The 7,583-nt window shown below is 40.3% G+C and overlaps 1 pseudogene across 1 annotated transcript; it reads right to left on the bottom strand.

Annotated features, from left to right (window-relative positions):
- Positions 1-3,528: 3,528 nt before the first annotated feature.
- LOC309642592 (small ribosomal subunit protein eS21 pseudogene) lies at positions 3,529-5,163 on the bottom strand (annotated as a pseudogene). Its single transcript has one exon. The product of its transcript is annotated as a small ribosomal subunit protein eS21 pseudogene (transcript).
- Positions 5,164-7,583: the final 2,420 nt, after the last annotated feature.

Genomic DNA, 7,583 nt, shown 5'->3' with positions numbered 1-7,583 from the left:
TTATATACAGCCAATGTCATCATTAAAACACTCCTGTTTTGATTACTGTAGCTTTATAGTACAGTCTGAAGTCAGGGAGCCTCATTCCTGCAGCTTTGTTTTTCTTTCTCAAGATTGCTTTTGCTATTTCGGGTTGTTTGTATTTCCAGACAAATTTTAAGAATTTTTTGCTCTAGCTCTGCAAAAAATGCCATTGGTAATTTGATAGGGATTGCATTGAATCTGTAGATTGCCTTGGGTAGTACAGTCATTTTGACAATAAACTTAAAAGCTTTTGCACAGCAAAGGAAACCATAAACAAAACGAAAAGACAACCCACAGAATGGGAGAAAATATTTGCCAACGAGGGATTAATCTCCAAAATATACAAATAGCTCATGCAGCTCAATATAAAAAAAAACAAACAACCCAATAAAAAAATGGGCAGAAGACCTAAATAGACATTTCTCCAAAGAAGACATACAGATGACCAAGAGCAAGTGAGAAAATGCTCAACATCGCTAATTATTAGAGAAATGCAAGTCAAAACTACAATGAGGTATCACCTAACACCCAGTCAGAATGGCCATCATCAAAAAGTCTACAAACAGTAAATGCTGGAGAAGGTGTGGAGAAAAGGGAACCATCCTACACTGTTGGTGGGAAAGTAAATTGGTACAGCCAATTTACATTTTTTATGGAAAACAGTATGGAAGTTCCTTAAAAAACTAAAAATAGAGCTACCATATGATCCTGCAATCCCATTCCTTGGCATATATTGGGAGAAAACCATAATTCGAAAAGATACATGCACCCCAACCTTCAATGCAGCACCATTTACAATAGTCAAGACATGGAATCAACCTAAATGTCCATTGACAGATGAATGGATAGAGAAGATGTGGTATATACAATGGAATATTACTCAGCCATTAAAAAGAATGAAATAATGCCATTTGCAGCAACATGGATGAACCCAGAGATGATCACACAAAGTGAAGTCAGAGACAGATAAATATCATATGATATCACATATATGTGGAATCTTAAAAAAATGATACAAATGAACTTATTTACGAAACAGACAGACTCACAGACATAGAAAACAAACTTACAGTTACCAAAGGGGAAGGGGGGGAGGATAAATTAGGAGTTTGAGATTAACATATAGCCACTACTTTATATAACATAGATAGCCAACAAGGACCTACTGTATAGCATAAGGAACTCTACTCAATACTCTGTAATAACCTATATGGGAAAAGAATCTGAAAAAGAATAGGTATATGTATAATAACTGAATCACTTTGCTGTACACCTGAAACACAACACTGTAAATCAACTATACTCCAATACAAAACAAAAATTTTTTAAATAAAAATAATTAAAACAAACCAAAAAAACACTCCTAACAGTCTCCTTTCTATGAGTTCAAATATCCTATCCACAATTTTGATATGATCAACTTACTTATCTCTTATAAAAATTTTTTTTTACCACTAATACTAGCCCTATCTATATGAGAGGTTTCTCTACCTGTCATCACATCAGGCATCCCACCACAAACATAAGAAACATGTCTTACAAAAGAGTTACTTTGATAGAGTAAATAATAGAGGTTTAAACCCTCTTATTCCTAGAATCATAGGAATTGAACCTACCCTTAAGAATTTTACTTTCTTCATACTACCACATTATAGTACATTTTATAGTAAGGTCTGCTAAGTAAGCTATCAGGCCCACACCCCAAGAATGTTGGTTTATATCCTTCCAGTACTAATAAGCCCTATTGTTTTCACTTTCATTCTACGGACCGTCATCTCAGGAACCACAGTTGTAGTAACAAGCTCACACTGGTTAACGTTATCCCCATTCTAATAAAAAAATTAACCCATAAGCTATAGAAACATCCAACAAATATTTTCTAAAACAACCCACTGCACCAATACTACTATAATGGCTATAATTATTAATCCAATATACTATGGTCAATGAACATTACAAAAATCTTTAATCCAAAGCATCCACCATCCTAATAATAGCCCTTGTCACAAAATTAGGGCTTTCCCCATTTCACTTCTGAGTGCCTGAAGTAACACAAGGCGTTCCATGAACAGCAGGCCTGATGCTAGTAACGTGACAAACTTGCACCCCTATCAGTTTTATACCAAGTCTCACGAACCATAACCCTAAACATACTATTAATCATAGCTATATTATGAATCATAATTGGAGGCTGAGGGGGACTCAACCAAACTCAACTACAAAAATTATAGCCTGTTCATTCATCAATGGCCCATATAGGATGAATAACTGCTATTATAATGTATAATTCAACCACAGAAATTCTAAACATACTAATTTATATCATAATAGCACTATCTTCTTACCATTTATGGCCAGCTCATGTACCAGAAACTATCATTATCACACACATGAAAGAAGACAGTTTCCATCACAATCCTTATCCTCACCATTAAAGGATCATTAGGAGGTCTACCACCACTGTCAAGGTTTTTACCCAAGTGAATAATTACTAAGAGATAAAAAAACGATAACATTCTACCAACACTAACAGCCATCAGAGCACTACTTAACATGTATTTCTACATGCAGCTGACGTACTCCACATCACCAACTATATTCCCTTCAATAAACAACACAAAAATAAAATGACAATTCAAACATACAAAACAAATAACCTTCCCATCATTACTAATTGTAATATCCACACTATTACTACCTGTAACACATTTCTATCAGTGCTGGGCTAGGAGTTTAGGTTAGTTTAGACCAAGAGCTTTCAAAACCATAAGCAAGTATAATTTACTTAATTCCTGAAAATAAGTATTGCAACACTCTATCCTACATCAATTGAATGCAAATAAAACATTTTAATTAAGCTAAATCCTCACTAGATTGATGGGCTTCCACCCCACGAAATCTTAGTTAACAGGGAAACACTGTAGTCACCTGGCTTCAATCTATTGAATACTTCTCCCACCTTGCAAAAAAAAAAAAAAAAAAAAAAAAAGATGGGCGAAGCACAGGCAGAACTGAAGCTGCTTCTTTGAATTTGCAATTCAATTTGTTGATTGAACACAGGGCTTGGCAAAAAGGGGGCTCAATCTCCTTCTTTAGATTTATAGTCTAATGCTAACTCAGTCATTTTACTTATGTTCATAAACTGCTCATCATTTTCAACAAAGCACAAAGATATCGGCACTTTATATTTACTATTTGATGCTTGAGCTGGAATAGTAGGCAACACCTTAAGTCTATTAATCCATGTTGAGCTATGCTAACCTGGAGCGCTACTTGGAGATGACCAAATCCGTAATGTAGCCATAACAGCCCCTGCATTTGTAATAATTGTCTGTATAGTTGTACCCATTATGATTGGAGGGTTCAGAAATTGACTTGTCCCACTAATAACTGGGGCACCTGATATAGCATTTCCCTGAAAAGTAAGAGAAGCTTTTGACTACTTCCCCCATCATTCTTACTCCTACTCCTATCATCAACAGTAGAAGCTGGTTCTGGTACTGGTTGAAGTGTATATCCACTTCTATCCAGCAATCTGGCCTACACAGGAGCCTCTGTTGACCTAACCATTTTCTCCTTACGCTTAGCAGGTGTCTCTTCAATTCTTGGTGCTATTAATTTTATCACTATGACAACTACAAATTGGCACTTGCCATCTACCTCTACAAGGATTAAATTATGAGCCGCAGCAGCTGGTGACCTTTAATACCTGAAAGGAGTTCAGGGTGAAGATCAGGAATGAGGCACTCTATGCCCTGGGAAAAACTGGCAGAACAGGTCTTCAGATAGTTAGATATTTTCAGGAGAAGATTTTATGAGCCCAATTCTTGCATCTCCTCGTATTTAGAAAAGCACTAAAATCCTTCATGGGTGACTTCGCTCCTCATGACTAGCAGAATCCTTCTGCAAAAAAATATGTGCCTGATTGCACGTACTCCCCCTGCACCAAAATCACATATATACTGACCTTCCCCCTACCTCTTTGGAGCGGTTTCTCAGGGCTATCTAAAATGCTGTCTCCCCGGCTACAGTCCTCATTTTGCCCCAAGATAAAACTTCACACAAAACTCTCACGTTGTGTGTTTTTTTCAGTCAACAACTATAATCTTTACTATAAAACCAGCAGACATATCTCAATACCAAACACCATTATTTGTTTGATCTGCCCTAATTCTAGCCAGGTTACTATCATTATCACTCTCAGTTCTAGCAGCCGAAATTACCATATTGTTAACAGAAAGAAATATAAACACTATTTTCTTTGGCCCTGCAGGAGGAGACCCAATCCTATACCAACACCTATTTTGATTCTTTGGTCACCCTGAAGTCTGTTACTTGTAGCCTACCAGGGTTTGGAATAATCTCACATATTACATACTATTTAGGACAAAAAGAGCCTTTTGCATATATGGGAATAGTGTGAGTCATGTCCATTGGCTTTTTAGGACTTATCTTGTGGACCCATCATATGTTTACAGTAGGGATAGATGTCAACCCATGAACATACTTCACATCAGCTGAAGTAATTATTTCTATCCCGACAGGAGTGAAAGTATTTATCTGATTAGCAACTCTTCATGGAGGTAATATTACATGATCTCCCACTCTATTATGTATGAGCTTTGGGCTTTTTCTTTTTACAGTAGGTTGTGTGACAGGAATGGTCTTAGCTAATTCATCCCTGGACATTGTCCTCCATGGTACATACGACGAAGTAGCACACTTCCATTATGTAATGTCAATGGGAGCAGTGTTCACTATTTTTCTGGGGGGGGGTTCACTATTTATTTATGACAAACATTCCACACCCAGGTTCCTCTCTAGGCAGAAGTTCTCTGAGATGATGCCATCTGCCTTGGCCAGTTGGAGAGTGGAGTCAACTGACTCACCCATACTGCGAATGGTCCCGCAGATAGCGTAGGTTTTAAACTGGCCATTGAACCTGCCTGTCACCTTGTCAACCTCAGCCACGTTCATCTGTATGGACGCATGTTCCTTGGAGCCGATGAGGCGGTTGCCGGCGGAGCATTTCCGCAGCATGTACAGGCCCCCGAGCTCGCCGGCATCGTTCTGCATGTTGAGGGAGCGTCTGGTGGCACCACAATGAGCGTGAACACAGATAAAAAAAGCAGCAGTGTTCACTATTATAGGAGGCTTCATGCACTGATTTCCACTCTTCTCAGGTTATACACTTAACATGAGCAAAAATTCCCTTCATCGTTATATTTGTAGTAGTAAATATGACCTTCTTCCCGCAGCACTTTCTTGGCCTTTCAGGGTTGTCACTACATTACTCCAACTACGCTGATGCACACACAACAGGAAATCTTTCATCTATAGGCTCATTCATCTCATTAACAGCAGTAATGCTAATAATCTTTATAATTTGAGAAGCTCTTGCATTCAAATGAGAAGTCTCAGTAGAGTAACAACTACTAACCTAGAATGGTTACATGGATGCTGTCTACCATATCCTATGTTTGAAGATCCTACTTATGTAAATTTAAAATAAGGAAGGAAGGAATCGAATTCTTTTCAACCAGTTTCAAGCCAACACCATGACAGTTATGTCTTTCTCAATAAATGAGATAAAAATAAGTTATGTAACTTCATCAAAGTTAAATCATAGGCAAAAATCTTGTATATCACTATGGCACATCCATTTCAACTAGGCTCTCAAGGTGCAACGTTACCTGTCATGGAAGAACTTTTACATTTTCATGATCACACATTAATAGCCATTTTTAAAACAGAACTTAACTAATATTGACAACTAAGCTGACGCATACACATACACTAGATGCACAAGACAATTTGAACCATTTACCAGTCATCATTATAATTGCCCTGTCATCACTACGAATCCTTTTCATGATACATGAAATCAATAACCCTCCCCTAACCATAAAAACTATGGGCCATCAATGATTCTGAAGCTACGAATACACAGATTATGAAGATTTTAATTTTGACTCCTCTACAATTCCCACATCAGATCTAAAACCAGGAGAATTATGACTGATAGAAGTCAACAACCAAGTAGTATAGACCTAGTCATCGAATATTAGTTTCAACTGAAAATGTTTTACACTCATGAGCTATACCTTCTTTAGGCCTAAAAACAGCTGTTATCCCAGGGCGCCTAAATTAAAGAACTCTAATCTCGACAGGACCAGGCCTATGCTGTGGACAATAATCAGGAGAAGTTGTTTTCCTGTGTTCAAAGACAGGACAGAGGGAGACGGCTGAGACGTGGGGTGAATTCAGAGCCCATGGTGGATGTGCTCTCCAAGCTCCAGGATAGGAATGGGGCCTCTGGGGTCCCAGGCCACCCACCACACCCTCCTGAGCGGGATCTTGGGAACATTCCATGTCGGTGATGAGGTGGTCTGAGCACTAGTCATGGCCCTGATGCTGTGTCCTATGAGGGCCCCATGCGCTTGGGATCATGCCCCACACTGTGGGTCTGCCCTGTAGGGTCCTTCCTGCCGCAGGAGCAGAGACCACCCAGCAAGCAGCCCCCTCCCCAGCAGGCAGGAAGAGGGCAGGGGAGCAGGGCACCAGAGGAATCTCACTCAGACACCAGCATCCCAGGGGTGCCAGTGGGGACAGCCATGACACAGATGAGGCACAGCTCAAGGGACGGGACCAGAGGGCCCCACAGGCGACTGGTCAGGTCCCAGCTCATCTGTGCCCCAGACACCCTGTCCCTAAATGCAGATTCTTCAGATGCAAACAGGCAGACCTTCAGACTGAAAGTCAGCTCTTCCAAAATGACCCATCAGCAAACACTGCAGGATTCCACTCAAATGGGGGCCCTAGAGTTGACAACTCATGGACCGAAGTGGACGGTGCTGGGGCTGCAGGAGGGGGTGGGCAGTGAGACTTTCATGGTTGTGGAATTTCGGTTTTACAAGATGAAAAGTTCTAGGGAAGGTGGTGATGGCTCCACAACAAAGTGAATGTACCTGATGCCTTGGAAATGTGCACTTAAAATGGTGATGATGGTAAAGGGTGTGTGATGTGTGTTTTATTGCACTTAAAATAAATTTTTAAAGTGATGTCTTGTTAATTGAGATTCCAATTTGACTCCCCTTTACACAAATGTGTGAGGCCCAAGCACCGTCCTCCACCTCTGGGGCCACCATTGTACCCTCACATGGCACGTGGGGGGACCATTCTTAGGGGCCTAGTCTGTGCTACCTGAGCTGTGTCCAGGGGAACCCAGACAGCGGTGATCCCCATGGTTTAGACATGATATATGATATGCTGTGATATTAATATGATACCACCAAGGGCTGTCACTCAGCAGAACACGGAGCAGCAACCCGCTCAAAGGTACCTGTCTCCCTATGAATGTGACAAGATTAAGAGAAGAAAAGGTTCCATAGGTTAATCAGGGCAACACCCTCAATTAAGTTGTTAGAAATCTCAGAAGGGACGAGACACACTGCGGGCAAAGAGCAGATATGGGGTCTCCCGCTGCACACGAGACTGACCCATACAGATGGGGTGAGACCCACACAATCCCCAGACCCCGCACCTGGGGACACCACAAC

The sequence above is a fragment of the Balaenoptera physalus genome (genome assembly GCF_965194825.1).
Source record: "Balaenoptera physalus genome assembly, chromosome: 14".
Taxonomy (NCBI): Eukaryota; Metazoa; Chordata; class Mammalia; order Artiodactyla; family Balaenopteridae; genus Balaenoptera; species Balaenoptera physalus.
This window is presented reverse-complemented; position numbering and strand designations above follow the sequence as displayed.